The sequence below is a fragment of the Rutidosis leptorrhynchoides genome, chromosome 1 (assembly GCF_046630445.1).
Source record: "Rutidosis leptorrhynchoides isolate AG116_Rl617_1_P2 chromosome 1, CSIRO_AGI_Rlap_v1, whole genome shotgun sequence".
Lineage (NCBI taxonomy): Eukaryota > Viridiplantae > Streptophyta > Magnoliopsida > Asterales > Asteraceae > Rutidosis > Rutidosis leptorrhynchoides.
In genome coordinates, this window is record NC_092333.1 from 252,260,598 (window position 1) to 252,278,677 (window position 18,080).

Here is an 18,080-nt window from a genome sequence, read left to right on the forward strand (position 1 = left end):
TTACAATTTTAAATATATTGTTTTTACAAAGTTTACAATATTAATTTAAGATTTTAAATATTAATTTTAAAAACATGGTAAAAAAAATAAATTTAAAAATCTTTTTGTCTTTTTATCCCACTTTAATCAATCAAATATTATCAAAAATATGCGCCCCTCTTTTCGGTAAAGTAATTTCGGTTCCAAGACCTAATTTAACTCATGACGAATTTTTGAAATATTTTGGGTTGATTGTTTAAAGATATTTATACCTTAAGAATAAACGTTAAATTTCGCAGTGATGTAATAAATTTTTGAATGATATCAATAATTTCGGTCGCCAAACCTAATTTTATTTAATACCAATTTAATACTTTTTAGCGAACAAATTAGCGTTTATTATCAAAAGGTTAAAAATAAAAAAAAAAATAAAAATAAAAACTGTACAGACATACCTGTGAAATAGATTTCTTAGTTATATGATCTATCCCATTCATAAGATAGTCGGTTTAATTGATTTTCCATGGCTACATAGGCGTAACCTCGAGCATTTAGTATCTTTTCTTCTAAACATATGAACGGTCCGTCTCTGCATAAAGTAACAAATTCGGTATTTGAATAGGTTTGATTATTGGAACATTTACCTCCATGTGACCATTTTCCGCATTTGTGACATCTTTCTAGGTGTCGTGCTCTTCTTTTCGCTGCGGATTTTGATTTTCCTTTACCAAATTGTAACTTATTATCTTCGCATCTGGATTCTTTTCTAACTCCGTCCATTCTTTCTCTGATTACTGATACTATTTCACTCGGTAGTATGTCATTATTACGTTTAGTGATCAAAGCGTGTAGCATTAGACCATGGTTTAGTTCACAGGCAGTCTTCATTTCGTAAAAACCTAAAAAAAATAAAAATTCAGAATGGGGGGAGAAGACTAGTTCTTTAGGGTCTGCTAAGGAAAGACCATTCGGGTTCCATTTTCGAGAACTACACGAAAACAGACAATCTAACTCTAACAGAAATACATATTATCCTTTAAAGACTTGATTCTCCCCACACTTAGTTAGCTGTGGTGTCGAAATTGTGATTAACTTCGTTGTCGACTTCCATCGGACCATGTATGTAATGTTTAACTCTGTGACCATTAACTTTAAATTCAATCCCATTTGAATTTATTAATTCTATCGTTCCGTATGGGAAAACTCTTTTGACTATGAATGGTCCAGACCATCTTGATTTCAATTTTCCAGGAAATAGCTTGAATCGTGAATTGAAAAGAAGAACTCTGTCTCCTTCTTTAAATTCTTTTGAACTTCTGATTCTTTTATCATGCCATTTCTTCGTTCTTTCTTTATAGATTAACGAATTTTCGTATGCTTCATGTCTTAATTCTTCTAATTCATTTAGTTGACTTAATCGTAGACGTCCGGCTTCATGTAAATCAAGATTACATGTCTTCAAAGCCCAAAATGCTTTGTGTTCAATTTCTACTGGAAGATGACATGCTTTTCCATAAACAAGTCTAAAAGGTGTGGTTCCAATTGGAGTTTTGTAGGCTGTTCTAAAAGCCCAGAGTGCATCCTCTAATTTAATGGACCATTCCTTCGGATTTGATCCTACGGTTTTCTCTAAAATACGTTTTAAAGCTCGGTTGGTATTTTCAACTTTTCCACTTGTTTGTGGATGATATGCGGTGGAGATTTTATGAGTTACTCCATAACGTTTGAGAACTTTCTCAAGTTGATTATTACAGAAATGAGTACCCCGATCACTTATTAAAGCTTTCGGTGTTCCAAACCTTGCAAAAAGACATTTTAAAAAGTTGACTACAACTCGTGCATCGTTAGTTGGGAGAGCTTGTGCTTCCGCCCATTTAGATACATAATCAATGGCTACGAGTATATATAGATTATTATGAGATTTTGGAAATGGACCCATAAAGTCAATACCCCAAATGTCAAATACTTCACATACTTGGATGACATTTTGTGGCATTTCATCACGTTGACTTATTTTTCCGGCCCTTTGACATGCATCACAGGATTTGCAAAGAAGGTGTGCGTCTTTGTAAATTGTAGGCCAATAGAATCCAGCTTCATAAACTTTTCTTGCTGTTAGTTGAGGCCCATAATGCCCTCCTGTTGGTCCTGTGTGACAATGGTTTAAAATTTTACTAGCTTCATCTCCAAATACACATCGGCGTATTATTCCATCGGGACAACTTTTAAACAGATGTGGATCTTCCCAGAAATAGTGTTTTATATCACTGAAGAATTTCTTTCGTCTTTGGTACGATAATCCTTTTTCAAGGAATCCACAAACTAAGTAGTTTGCATAGTCTGCAAACCATGGGATTTCATTATAATCTATCTTCAATAGATATTCATCAGGAAAGTTGTCTTGTATGGCTGATTCATTTAGAACTTCTAATTCGGGATTTTCAAGACGAGAAAGATGATCAGCGGCGAGATTTTCTGCTCCTCTTTTATCTCGGATTTCAATATCAAACTCTTGTAAGAGTAAGATCCAACGGATTAATCTTGGTTTAGCATCTTGTTTTGAAAATAGGTATCTAAGAGCAGAATGGTCGGTATAGACCACCGTTTTTGCTAGAACGAGATATGATCGAAATTTGTCAAAAGCAAAGACAATAGCAAGGAGTTCTTTTTCAGTAGTTGTATAGTTTGTTTGTGCTCCTTGTAACGTCTTACTAGCATAATATATAGGTTGAAATCGTTTTTCAATCCTTTGTCCTAAAACGGCTCCCATTGCAAAATCACTTGCATCGCACATTAGTTCAAATGGTAGATTCCAATTTGGTGTTATCATGATCGGCGCATTAGTGAGTTTCTCTTTAAGAATATTAAAAGATTTGATACATTCATCTGAAAAGATGAATGGCGCATCCTTTTCTAGGAGTTTATTCATAGGAGTGGCAATTTTTAAAAAATCTTTTATGAAACGTCGGTAAAAACCGGCATGCCCTAGAAAACTCCTAACTCCTCTAACATTTGTGGGATGTGGAAGTTTAGCAATTACCTCTACTTTAGCTATATCCACTTCAATTCCTTCTTTTGAAATTTTATGTCCAAGAACGATGCCTTCTTTAACCATGAAATGGCATTTCTCCCAATTAGGTACTAGATTTGATTGTTCACATCTAATTAGCATTCGTTCCAGATTAACTAGACATGATTTAAATGTATCACCGAAGACTGAAAAGTCATCCATGAATACTTCCATGCATTCTTCTATCATGTCGTGAAAAATCGCCATCATACACCTTTGAAAGGTTGCAGGGGCGTTGCAAAGTCCAAATGGCATGCGTTTGTAAGCAAAAGTACCATAAGGGCACGTGAATGTGGTTTTCTCTTGGTCCTCGGGTGCTATTGGAATTTGAAAATATTCGGAAAATCCATCTAGAAAACAATAGTAACTATTTCCGGCTAATCTTTCCAACATTTGATCTATGAAAGGTAAGGGAAAGTGATCTTTTCTGGTGGCATCATTTAATTTTCTATAATCAATACATACACGCCATCCTGTTGCAGTCCTAGTAGGAATAAGCTCATTTTTTTCATTTGTAATGACAGTCATGCCACCCTTCTTAGGCACGCATTGAACTGGGCTTACCCATGGACTATCAGAAATTGGATATATCAAACCTGCATCTAGCAGTTTAATAATCTCTTTCTTAACTACATCTTGCATATTAGGATTTAGTCTTCGTTGGCGTTGCACATACGTTTTATGACCTTCTTCCATAAGGATTTTATGTGTGCAATACGAAGGACTTATTCCTTTAATATCATGAATCTTCCATGCAATGGCTGGTTTATGAGCTTTCAACACAGAAATGAGTTGTGATTTCTCATTTTCAGTAAGAGAAGACGATATTATTACAGGTAATTCAGATTCACCATGTAAATAAGCGTATTCCAAATGGTTTGGAAGTCGCTTTAACTCTAATTTCGGAGGTTCTTCTATCGATGATTTATATCGATATCTGTCTTCTTCTTTTAGCATTTGAATTTCTTCTGTTGTTGGTTCATATCCATTAGCTATAAGTGTAGCTAACATTTCAGCTTCATCAATTGGTTCATTACCTTCTCCTAAAGAACATTCTCCTGTTCCTTGTAATTCTGGAAATTCTTCTAATAATTCTGCATGTGCATCTATAGTTTGAATATAATAACATGTATCATCTGCAGATTGTGGTTGTTGCATTGCTCTATCAACTGAAAAGGTAACACTCTCATCCTCTATACTTAGGGTCAGTTTCTTACCGAACACGTCTATCATTGCTTTAGCCGTGTTTAAGAATGGTCTTCCTAATATGAGAGGAACTTGAGAATCTTCTTCCATGTCCAAAACAACAAAATCTACTGGAAATACTAAAGTACCAACTTTAACTAGCATGTTCTCCATTATCCCTCTAGGATATTTTATTGATCTATCGGCTAGTTGTATGCTTATTCTGGTTGGTTTCAATTCTCCAAGGTCTAGTTTAGCGTATAGTGAATAAGGCATTAGATTTATACTAGCACCTAAGTCTGCCAATGCTTCTATTGAACTAAGACTACCCAGAAAACATGGAATTGTGAAACTTCCTGGATCAGATAGTTTTTCTGGTATCTTATTCAACAGCACTGCTGAACAATTAGCATTCATAGTAACAGCCGAGAGTTCTTCCATTTTCTTTCTATTTGAGATTAGATCTTTCAAGAATTTAGCATATCTTGGCATTCCTGAAATCACATCAATGAAAGGAAGATTTACATTTATCTGTTTAAACATATCCAAGAATTTGGATTGCTCGGCTTCAAGTTTCTCTTTCTTCATTTTACTCGGGTAAGGAAGTGGTGGTTGGTATGGTTTAACATAAGGTTTATCCTTAACTGTGTTATTTTCATTAACCTTTTCAACTACCGGTTCTTTTTCCTTATCTTGATCAGGTTGTGGTTCTTGTGGAGTAGGAATAGTTTCATCAGAAGTTACAGGTATTTCAGGTGGTTTAAGTGTTGTACCACTTCTTGTGGTAATAGCTTTAGCTGTTTCATTCCTGGGGTTAGCATTTGTATCACTAGGTAGACTTCCCGGTTTTCTTTCACCTATTAACCTTGCTAGGTTACTTACTTCTTGTTCCAAATTTTGAATAGAAGCTTGTTGATTTCTAAATGCTTGAGCATTTTGTTCATTTGTTTGTTTTTGAGATGTGAAAAACTGTGTTTGAGTTTCAACTAGCTTCGTCATCATATCTTCTAAATTTGGTTTTTTATCATCGGTTTGTTGTGGTGGTTTGTTTTGAAAATTCGGTCTTTGCTGATTGTAAGTATTATTGGATACTTGTTGATTGCTAGGACCTTGTTGGTTGTTGTATGGAATATTTCGGTTATAATTCTGGTTTTGATTGTAAATCGGTCTTGGCGGTTGATAATTATTCTGATAATTATTTCCAGGCCTTTGGTTTATGTATGAAATATTCTCTCTTTGTTCCATTGTTAATTCAATACTGAGACAATCTTTTGTCAAATGTGGTCCTCCACACTGCTCACAACTAATTCGTATTGAGTGAATATCTTTAGTCATCTTTTCCATTCGTCTCTCCACAGCATCTATCTTTGCGGAAATGGAATCTAAGTCATGACTAGAATCGGCTCTAGCTGCTTTAGATGATCTAATGATGTCTTTTTCTTGGTGCCACTCATGTGAGTGGGAAGCAGTGTTATCAATAATTTTGTAAGCATCAGTTTCGGTTTTCTTCATAATAGAACCACCAGCTGCTATATCTATGTCTTTTCTTGTAGTGATGTCGCATCCTTGGTAGAATATTTGTACTATTTGACAGGTGTCTAAACCATGTTGCGGACATCCTCTTAACAACTTTCCATATCTTGTCCACGCCTCATATAGAGTTTCATTTGGCTTTTGTGTGAACGTAACAATTTCTGCTTGAAGTCTTACGGCTTTAGATGCAGGAAAGAATTGTTTAAGAAATTTGTCAACTAAAACGTCCCATGTATTGATCGCCCCTTCAGGTAACGATTCCAACCAATCTTTGGCTTCTCCCTTTAAAGTCCAGGAAAATAACATGAGATATATCTGTTCATCCTCCACTTCTCGTATTTTAAATAGTGTGCAGATCCTATTAAAGGTACGTAGATGTTCATTTGGATCTTCCTTCGGCGCACCACTAAATTGGCATTGATTAGTCACCATGTGTAGAATTTGTCCTTTGATTTCATAATCTGGCGCATTAATGTCTGGATGAGTAATTGCGTGACCTTGGCCAGTGCGTTTAGCTCTCATTCGGTCTTCCATACTTAAAGGTTCCAGATTCTCCATAATTGAATTTGTTGAATCGGTATCACTAGATGATTCTGATTTAATGGTTCGTTCCTCAACAATCTCTGTTTGAATGATTGGTGGTTCCGGAGGAAAATTTAGTGGTTCAGGATCTACGAACCGTTCCTGAATATTTTCCGGATTCTCAATTGTGAGGTTGGGTTCAAAAAATGGATTATCGGAAATTTGAACTGAAGTACTTGGTTGACTGGATGACGATTCTAAAGAAAAATCAACGGCGGTTATATTTGCTAAATGTCTTGATCTAGTTACAGGTGGTGAACGTACAAAATGTGGTGAACGTCTTGCTCGGTGCATTCACTGAATATCCTATTAGTTTTTAAAAAGGAAAGAAAAATTATAATAAGTTATCCAATTAATAGACTTTTCTGATTTTGCCCACGTTTCGAATAGCCAAAAGATGCAGCAGAGGGGCAGGATTCGTTTGGTCTCAATATAATTGAGGACTGTTTGGCTCCAATAACCCGGTCCACGTACAAATCCAACTATTACTACGAACCAGAAAATTTTGATGTCTATCAATTTAACCACTTAAAATAAATTTTCGTAATTTTAAGAAATTTAGATAAGAAGTAGAAAAAATTCTAAGTCCTAAAAACTAGAATGGCGAGAAATAAGAGAGAAAAAGAGTTCGTCGCAAAAGGTCGAAAAAGAAAAAAAAATGGTTGAAAAATAAAAGGTGACGGAAAAATAAAAGAAACTTATAACAACTTAAAAATACTTAACTAACCTAATCTTATTACTACAACTAACTTAAAATTATAATCGCAAATTGAAATTACTAATTGGAATGATAATTGGTACATAGTAAAAGGTCTAAAAATATTAAAGCTTACAGGAATGATAATTAGAATGATAATTGGAATGATAAGCGGCCGTAACTCTAGCGTTAAACTCAACGTCGTTCGTCTCGATCCCGTTTCCGATCATCATTCTAAAGAATGCATAACGATTAGTCCATGAACTTATAAAATCACACTCACAACACCGCTCCATCTTGCTAAACACTCGTCGTACATCACTTGTTAGACACGAATTGCACCCGTAATAAGGTTTGCAAGTCCTTATTACGCACACACGCTGTATTAACTCATTAGTACAACGACTATCTTGCTTGATGATTGATATCGCATATTTAATACGTGATGTCGTAGGGGGTGTATACGAAATAGTTTATATTTTACTAGAAAAAACTATTAAATACGATACAATTTTACACAAGATATTTATTTATTTATAGAATGGATATACTTAAACCTTGCTACAACACTTATAGGCAGTGTACCTAATCGTACAGTAGTGTAGTTTTTAGTAAGTCCGGTTCGTTCCACAGGGAAATCTTTAAACAAAGCTCAACGCTATATTAGTTTACTTTTATAAAAATACAAACATATATATAAGTAATATTATTATTATAAAGGGGGGTTTTTACCGTTTAATGACCGGTTTGTCGATTTTAAAACTTTAGTCGCAGTTAAAACCTAATGTAAAATATAAAATAAATACAAGACTTAAATTAAAGCGTAAAGTAAATAACGATAATGAAATTGCGAATAATAAAAGTGCGATAAAATAAACTTGCGATAATTAAAAAGTACGATAATTAAAAATGCAATTAAATATAATAACAATAAAAAATGCGATAATTAGAAGTGCAATTAAATATAAAATAAAGGAAATTAAATATGAAATAAAAGAATTATGCTTATTTAAACTTCCGTAATCATGATGTTTGACGTGTTGATTTTAGTTTTATGCCCATGGGTTAATTGTCCTTTGTCCTGGATTATTTAATATGTCCGTCTGGTTTTTGTCCATAACAGTCCATCAGTCATAAATATAAAGTGCGAGTGTCCTCATCAAATTATTCTTATACCCGAAGTTAAATATTCCAACTAATTGGGGATTCGAATTGTAACAAGGTTTTAATACTTTGTTTAATGAATACACCAGGTTATCGACTGCGTGTAAACCAAGGTTTTACTACTTTGTTAACAATTACACCAATTACCCTTGAATGTAATTTCACCCCTGTTTTAATTATTCTAGTGGCTATTAATCCATTCCCGTGTCCGGTTAAATGAACGATTATTCGTACATATAAATACCCCGCCCATCGTGTTCGATCGAGTGTATATGGTAATTTATAGGGACGCCCAATTGTAAATCTTTATATTAACATTAACAAACTATCATTTAGTTAAACAAATATAAAGCCCATTAATAGCCCATAGTCTAATTTCCACAAGTGTCGTTCTTTTGTCCAAACCCCAATTATGGTACAAAGCCCAATTACCCAATTTTAGTAATTAGCCCAACATCATGATTACTTCGTTTTAAATAAGCATAATAATAACTTAGCTACGAGACATTAATGTAAAAAGGTTGAACATAACTTACAATGATTAAAAATAGCGTAGCGTTACACGGACAGAATTTCGACTTACACCCTTACAACATTCGCTAACATACCCTTATTATTAGAATTAAAATTAAAATTAAAATATAAATTATATATATATAAATTTTACGTATGATAAGAGAAGAAAAAGATATGAATTGTGATCAGAATTCGGTTGGCTTTATAGGGAATTTCGATTTTTGGGGCTCCGCGACTCGCGGTGAATTTTGCCTTCAAACTCCGCGAGTCGCGGAGGTTACTTTTACAGCTCAGAGGAGTTTGGCTCTTTATTTACCGACGGTTTATAATATATATATAATATATATATAATTAATATAATTAATTATATATTATATTATATTTTTATACATAGTTAACTTGTAATTTTTAGTCCGTTGCGTCGAGCGTTAAGAGTTGACTCTGGTCCCGGTTCCGGATTTTCGAACGTCCTTGCGTACAATTTTATATTTTGTACTTTGCGTTTTGAATCTTGTACTCTTGTGATTTCGAGACGTTTCTTATCAATAATTGGAACCTCTTTGATTGTCTTTTGTTCTTTTGAGCTTTTTGGTCGTTTGCGTCTTCAATTCGTCGAATCTGTCTTCTGTCTTCACCTTTTATTATTTAAACGAATATCACTTGTAAATAGAACAATTGCAACTAAAAGCTTGTCTTTCTTGAGGAATAATGCTATGAAATATATTTCGTTTTTAGCATTATCAATACGCGTTTACCTTAGCAATATCGGGCACATTTTGGTCCTTTTGGATACGATTTGGTGTTATTTCGATAAGTGTTGTGAAAGTTTGAGTTCTAAGACCAAGGAGATGAAATTTGAAGTTATTTGATGGTTTTAGTGATTTTCTATGAAAACGAGTGAAAGAGATTGGTTCGATTCGAGTTTGGATGAATTTTATGAGTTTTACAGTCAGGATTCAGTAAAAAGGGGCCTGGAGCGCAGCTCAAAAGCATGGAGCGCCACTCCAGTAGGCAGGAATTTTAGTTCGAGAGTTTTCAGAGGGCCAGAGATTGATTTTTAGCTCTATGGAGAGCCGCTCCACTTCCTGTCGGTTTCAGAATTTTACTATTTAAGGCCCGAATTTTTACCCTAATTAATCATTATTGCATCCAGACGAATTTCGTCAGCTTTTTGACGAAAAAGGGTGAATTTTGGGGAATCCCAAGATCATTCTAACACATCAATCATTCCGGAAACGCGTCTCGATCCGTTCATCATTCAAGAACACAATTTTCATTAGGTTTAATTATTATCATTATAATGAATACTCTTAATTGTTTATTTGTGATTTTGGTTTTAGCCATGGTTGGCTAAGCACTTTAATGTTTGTCTAGATTGAATATTCGTATGTGTTTGGATTTTAATGTTTAATTTGATTAATGCATGATAATTATGAGTTTTGATTAAGAACCATTCTTATGGGTGTTGATTATTGTTACTAGGTTGATTAGTGTACTTGTTTGAACAAAGGGAACCCTGTTTCAATTTAGTGCATTAGTTTTCAATTGCTTTGTCTTAAGCAATTGGGTGCTTACTGGACCAAGGGGGTAAATTGGGTAACATTGATTGAACAAAATAGGGGTGAATTGTGTGGAGCGAACGCGTAACCAATTGAATCTTAATATTATAATTAGTTAATTACTAAGTCACAAACTAAAGAGGTCTTTGGTGAAAGGGAACCCTAAGCCAATAAATCCTAGTTTGACGTGTTTGCTAAAAGAGAACTCTGGGTAAACCGACTCTGTAGTTGCATGTATTGATAAATTGAACTAGTACTTAATAACAAATCATCCGACACTGCGAATAGGAGATCTAGACGAACATTCTTTTATCTATTGAATTCAAATATCTTTACTTTTCTTTGAGTCTGCATTTATTTTCCATAAACTTAAAAACACAAAAATATTGTCTTTTACTTTTAATCAATCTTTGATTTGGCTAATCGTTAAATAGCCACAAAACAAATTATCTCGTATTTTCAATTTTCATAGATTAATTTAGTTTATTTTTATTAGTTGCAATCTTAATTCTCACGTTAAACTATCCTTGGAATGATTTCGGAATTACCAACTTTATACTATTGCACGATCGGGTACACTGCCCGTTAGTGTGTAGTAATCTTTAAACTAGCATTTTCCAGAGATAAATTATATACTAGATTTCACACATCAAGTTTTTGGCGCCGCTGCCGGGGACAGTTGTGTTGAAAATTAAGATTGTTATCTAATTGTTCTTAGTTTAGTTTAATTATAGTTTATTATTACTTTTCATTTATTCTCAGTTGAATCGGTGCATTTAATCAGTTGTTAGTTGTGATTTCGCAGATAACAGGTAGTGCATGCCACATACGCGTTTTTCTAATTCTCCGATTCTTCAACCGTTTGACGAACTCGAAAGAGAGTTATTCAGAGCATTAAGTCAAGAGCAACAGTCTACAGTGGATTCATCTTCTTTTTCGAGTGCTAATATAATTAATTTGGGTAGTAGTTCTGAGACTGTGGTGCCCGATACACCACCTGAAATCAGAGAAGAAGAAGAATCTTACGTTTCCTTAGATATTTTCGAGACTGGAGAGATGGCTGAACAACCAAATCGTCCCCAGACTATGGTAGAAAAGCTGAAGGCCACCCGAGCTGGCCAAGGCAACTCGATTACTCAACTAAACATCACTCAGCCTTTCCAAATCACAGGTCCGATTCTAAGTTTGATTTCTTCGGATTGCCAATTCCATGGCAAGGATAGTGAGGATGCTAACGAGCATCTCCGTATTTTCAATGATGTTTGCAACCTTTTCAAGCTGCATGAGGTTGCCGATACTTCGATCAAGACAAGGCTTTTTCCCTAGACTCTTAAGGGAGAAGCTAAGAGATGGTTAGATAAGAAACCAGAGGGAGCGATTACCTCTTGGGAAGTTTTGGTGGATAAGTTTTTAGCAAAGTTTTTCCCTGCGTCTCGAGCTGCTAGACTTTAAGCAGAAATTTCACAATTTAGGCAAAAGAGCAGTGAGACATTTTTTGATGCTTGGGACCGTTATGCTAATTGTTACGCTCGTGTCCGCAACACGGGTTGAATGATTTACAAAAGGTCCAGATTTTCTATAAAGGGTGTGACATACCAACTCATCAGAGCATTGATCAAGCAGCAGGTGGAACTTTAATCAATAAGACAGAAGAAGAGGCACTAAAGATTATTGAAAAGCAAGCTGCCTACACTCACGAATGGCATCAAGATCATGAGTCAACCCGTTCAGCGTCAGTTAAGAGAACCAAAACCACTGGTGCGTATGATGATTATGGGTCTATTAATGCTAAGTTAGACAAATTTGGTAGACACTTGGAGAAGTTGGAAAAGGACATGCATGGTATTAAGGTTGGTTGTGAGTTTTGCGGGGGATTACATTTAGGAAAATATTGTGATGCAGGTTTGACTATGAACCAGAAAGAAGAGATCGCTTATATTAGTCAACAGAACAACAACCAGTTTCAGGGATGCGCTCAATTTAACAGGAATTTCAACAATCCCTATAATCCTCAAGGTAATCAAGGTTCGAGGTTCCAGCCGGGATCTAGTGGAGGATATCAACAGCAAGCTCCCGGATATTTTTAGAAACCCCAAGTTGAAGAGAAAAAGTCCAAACTTGAAGCTATGATCAAAAATCTTGTGATGTCTCAAACTCAGCTTGTTACCACTGTCACTCAAAATAATGAGAAGAATGATCAAATGTTTCAAAATCAACAAGCGGCTATTCAGAATCTGGAGAAACAAATTGGTCAACTTGCTAATCAGAGTAATGAGAGGAAACCGAGGGAGTTACCGAGAAAAACAGATACTAACCCGAAGAATGGGCACGTTAATGCTATCACCACCCGAAGTGGTTTAGCATATGATTCACCGCGAAAGCCCGATGAGTATGATTTGCGAGTGCTGTTAGCTAAGGATAGTGAATCGGTTGTTGTTAGTGAACTGGAGGGGGAAAAGGAGCCAGAACAGGTGATTGAGAAAGTTATGAGGGTACCGGAAACTGTTGCTACTAAACTGGTAGTTAAAGAGTATCAACCACCGCTCCCATTCCCGAGAAAGCAGAGATTGGAGAAGCTAGAGGTAGAAAAGTCCAAGTTCATGGACTTGATTAAAAAAGTTAACATAAATATGCCTTTTATTGATGTGATTGCAGGTATGCCAAATTATGCAAGGTTTCTGAAGGATTTGCTAACTAACAGGAAGAAGCTGGAGAACGTGTCTTCACTCAGGTTGAATGCCGCATGTTCAGCGGTAGTTACAAACAAGCTTCCCGAGAAGCTTGAGGATCCTGGGAGTTTTACCATTCCTTGTTTACTTGGTAATTTGGACTGTGTGATGGCGTTGGCAGATTTAGGGACTAGCATAAATTTAATGCCTTATTCTATTTATTTACAGCTAGACCCCTGGGAGTTAAAACCCATGCGTATGGCTATTCAGCTAGCTGACCGCTCTATTAAATTCCCTCGTGGAATTATAGAGAATATGCTAGTTAAGACCGGGTCGTTGATTTTCCCGGCTGATTTCGTTGTTTTGGATATGGAAGTGGATGAAAGGATTCCACTTATTTTTGGTCGGCCATTTTTGAATACTGCTAGGTGTATCATCGATGTTTTTGGTCAAAAGTTGACCCTTAGGATAGATGATTTGAGTGCAACATTCTTAATCGACCATGCTTTAAAATACCCTGCCTACACTGATGATACATGTTATTTTCTTAACACTGTGGATGTCCAGTCTGAGTTTTTGCAAGAATTCCCAGAGTTACAGGGTTCAGGAGAATGCTCTTTGGTTGAAATTGATGAGGAGTTGCAGGTTGAGGAGGTAGATATTTTAACCGCCTTGATGGAGAACGGCTATGAGCTAACTGAGGAGGAGTTCAAAGAACTCGAACGTGATGTGGATTACCAGAGCAAGTCTTCAATTGAAGAACCTCCCGAGTTAGAATTGAAGCCACTTCCAGATCATTTGGAATACGCTTATTTGCAGGAGGAATCTAAGCTCCCGGTAATTATTTCTTCTTCTCTTACTACAGGTCAGAAAACTGTACCTGTGACCATGCTAAAGGCCCATAAACCGGCCATTGCGTGGAAAATTCATGACATCAAGGGTATTAGTCCCTCCTATTGCACCCATAAAATTCTAATGGAGGATAACTCCAAACCTGTGGTGCAACGTCAAAGGAGGTTGAACCCGCACATTCAAGATGTCGTGAAGAAAGAGATCATTAAGCTCCTCGATGCAGGTCTGATTTACCCGATTTCTGACAGTCATTGGATTAGCCCGGTACACTGTGTACCTAAGAAAGGTGGTATGACTGTTACCACCAATGATAAAAACGAGTTAATTTCCACTCGGACTATCACGTGGTGGCGTGTTTGTATTGACTATCGTAAGTTGAACGATGCCACACGCAAAAACCATTTCCCGTTACCTTTCATGGATCAAATGCTAGAGAGGTTGGCAGGAAACAACTTTTATTGTTTTCTTGATGGTTTTTTGGGCTATTTTCAAATTCCTATCTCACCCGAGGACCAAGAGAAAACCACTTTCACGTGCCCATATGGCACATTCTCATACCGTCGCATGCCCTTTGGCCTTTGCAACGCTCCGGCCACTTTTTAAAGGTGCATGATGGCCATATTCCATGTTATGATAGAAGATTGCATGGAGGTATTCATGGGTGACTTTTCGGTCTTCGGTGACACTTTCGATTCATGCCTTCTTAATTTAGAGCGGATGTTGGTAAGGTGTGAGAAATCTAATCTTGTGCTTAACTGGGAAAAGTGCCATTTCATGGTACAAAGGGGCATAGTTCTCGGGCACAAGATTTCTAGAAACGGTATTGAGGTAGATCCCGCAAAGGTAACAGCTATTAAGAACCTTCCACCTCCCACCGATGTTAAGGGTGTTCGGAGTTTTCTCGGGCACACCAGTTTTTACCGGCGGTTCATTAAGGACTTTTCTAAAATTGCTAACCCGATGAACAAACTCCTCGAAAAGGACACACCTTGGAATTTTTTTGAAGAGTGCCAAAAGGCATTCGAACTTCTTAAGGAGAAACTCATCAATGCATCCATCATAATTTCTCCGAATTGGTCCCTTCCGTTCGAGCTTATGTGCGATGCATCTGATTTTGCTGTTGGCTCTGTTTTGGGCCAAAGGGTCGAGAAACATTTTCGGCCCATCTATTATGCAAGCAAGACCTTGCAGGGAGCACAATTGAATTATACTACCACTGAAAAAGAGCTCCTTGCGGTGGTCTTTTCGTTCGACAAGTTCCGGTCCTACTTAGTCTTATCTAAGACTATAGTCTTTACGGACCATGCTGCTCTAAAGTACCTTTTCGCTAAACCAGATGCCAAACCTCGATTGCTTAGATGGATCTTGCTTTTGCAACAATTCGATATCGAGATCCGGGATAAGAAGGGTGCCGAGAATCTTGCGGCCGACCACTTGTCTAGACTCGAGAATCCAAATTTTGAAGTCCTTCATGAGTCGAGCATCCATGATGATTTTCCCGATGAATATCTCATGAAGATGGACAAGGTGGACGAGCCATGGTATGTGGACATTGCTAATTATCTCGTTGAGAAATTCTTGGAAAAAGGGTGGTCACATCAAAAGAGGAAGAAATTCTTCAGTGACCTTAAGTACTATTTCTGGGAGGATCCCTATCTTTTTCGTTGTTGTCTCGATGGGGTTATCCGCCGGTGTGTTTTCGGTGAGGAGTGTATGCGAATTTTAACCGAGTGCCATAGTGGGCCTACCGGTGGGCATTTTGGACCCCAAATCACGGGGTGTAAGGTCTATGATGCCGGCTTTTTTGGCCGACAATCTTCAAGGATGCCCACCTAATTTGTAAATCGTGTGATTCTTATCAAAGAGCCAGTAAAGTCACCAAATGGGATGAGATGCCTCAACAAAGCATCCAAGTATGCGAGGTATTCGATGTTTGGGGAATTGACTTTATGGGGCCATTTTCGAAATCTCATAATTATAGTTACATACTCGTTGCCATTGACTACGTATCTAAATGGGCCGAAGCGCAAGCTTTAGCTACAAACAATGCACGAGTTGTGATTTCTTTTCTTCAGCGTTTATTCTCTCGATTTGGAACTCCTAAAGCATTAATTAACGATAGGGGTACTCATTTTTGTAACGCCCAAATGGAGAAGGTATTGAAGTGATATGGAGTTCTCCATAAAGTTTCTACTTCATACCATCCCCAAACGAGCGGACAAGTTGAGAATACCAATCGAGCTCTTAAAGGAATTCTTGAGAAAACTGTGGGGTCGAATCCGAAGGAGTGGGCGAATAAGCTCGATGAAGCTTTGTGGGCTTTTAGAACCTCCTATAAAACACCAATTGGTACCACTCCTTATCGGTTAGTTTATGGAAAAGCGTGCCATCTCCCGTTGGAGATTGAGCATAAGGCAATGTGGGCACTTAAAAAGTGCAATTTGGATTTAAAGGAAGTCGGATGCCTAAGGGCGGGGTAATTGAATGAGCTTGGAGAATTACGCCTTGATGCGTATGAAAATTCGTTGATTTATAAGGAGAAAACCAAGCAATGGCATGATAGAAGGTTAAAGGGTCCGAAAGAGTTTAATGAGGGCGATCGAGTGCTTTGTTTAACTCTAGATTGAAGCTTTTACCGGGAAAACTTAAGTCCCGGTGGATGGGACCATTTGAGGTTGTTAAGGTATACCCATACGGTGCGATTGAGTTGAAAAATGCGAGTGGAACTACCTTTAAGGTTAACGGACATCGAGTGAAGAAATATTTCGATGGTCCATTTGAGATTGATGACGGGGTTCACGTTGAACCCGATCTTAACGTCACTTGAAGTTGGGGACGAGTCTTGTGAATGACTCGGTAATAAACTTCACATTGTTGTAGAGTTTGTATGTTTTTGTGCTTGTTTGATAATATGTGCAATGTGATCGTGCTCGGCTTTTTGTTTTGGGTGTTTTATGGTTCTTAGGTTGAGAAATTGAGTTAAAATGGCTTAAAATTGTGAAATACTGGGTTATCAGCACTTGGAGCGCCGCTCCAAAGCTTTGAGCGTCGCTCAGATTGTACGTACCTGATGTGCCAGATTTTTGAAACTCCTCGACATGCTTTTTATGCCTAATGGAGCGCCGCGCGAGCTTCTTGAGCACCGCATCATACCTGGAGTGCCGCTCCATTTGACAGTCTGGTGGCCTGTTTTGCTTTTTAATATATAAAAAAACCAAGTTTTCACAACCACACAAATAGGTGACGGGAATTAGCTATATTTTACACCCAAACCTCTCAATCTTTTCATTCCATCCAATTTTCTTACACCTACAAATCCTTAGATCTAAAAACCTTAATTTCCTAAACTTCAATTTTTTGTCTAATTACTTCCACATCTTGCAAGAATGGCTCCCCCTAAGGTCCGAATTAGTTTTCTATCTTACTAATTTCATCTAATTATGTGTAGTTACTTGCTTTATCTTTGATTTACATGATGAATTAATGTGGGGTTTGTCTAATTGGGGTTTTGTGTTCTAATTAGTGATGGGTTTTATTAGATTTTGATTGTATGCTTTGAATTCTTGATTAATTTTGTGTTTTTAGAAGTTATACTTGAACCTAGGGTTTGTGTGTTTGAGAATCCGAATTTGTAAGTGATAAAAGAGTACTTGCTTGAAATTGTTCTTGTTCTTGAATTGTTGATATGTTTTTGAGCTAGTGTGGGGTTGTGTTCATATGGGCGGGTCATATTGGTTTGAATGACTTGTGCTATATTTGGTTTGTTTATTTATGATGCCATGCTAGAGGGAACATAACATGTGATTTGAATTGTGCTAGAGGGAACATAACATGTGTTTTGTGATGTGATGAGTATTGTGTTAGTGGTAATTTGAATTGGTGAAAGTTAGCAAACATGATGCACTTTATTAGATTTGTGGAAGTTCAAAGAGTTATGTGTAATCATGTTTGTCATGTTTTGGTTGTGTTGATTATGAGAGTATGGTTGTTATGTGCTATGTTTTAAGAGATAATGCAATATGCCTAGATTTGAGCTCTTGGCATGTTTACATGTTTTACTTGGTTAATTTGGTGATTGTCTTTAAGGTGGATTAAAATGCAACATGTTTTGGTTGTGATGGAATTTGGTGCTTATTATTTTGACTAACACTAACTTTTGAGTTTGGTGTTTTGTTTTCTTTATTTGTTTCATGTGTGCAGAGATCGAGAGGAAACACAGAACAACCACGACAACCACCAAATAACCCGGAACTTTGGTTGTCCCAAATCGCTAA